Genomic DNA, 211 nt, shown 5'->3' on the forward strand with positions numbered 1-211 from the left:
CCCCCCTGCCGCGGTGCCGGCAGGATGCGAGCGGCAGAGAGGCAGCTTGGCACACTTGGCACTGCGGTGCCAGTCCCCCCGGTAGATCGGCCTCCAAATCCTAACGGGGAAAAAGAAGGGTGCCGAGGTCCCCGGGGGAATGCCGGTTTACGTGGTGGCAGGCGCAGGGCAGAGGCGCTTCCTCCTGGGGATGGGAGCCCAGGCTGGATGC

Source organism: Fulmarus glacialis, unplaced genomic scaffold (genome assembly GCF_000690835.1).
Source record: "Fulmarus glacialis isolate BGI_N327 unplaced genomic scaffold, ASM69083v1 scaffold14310, whole genome shotgun sequence".
Lineage (NCBI taxonomy): Eukaryota > Metazoa > Chordata > Aves > Procellariiformes > Procellariidae > Fulmarus > Fulmarus glacialis.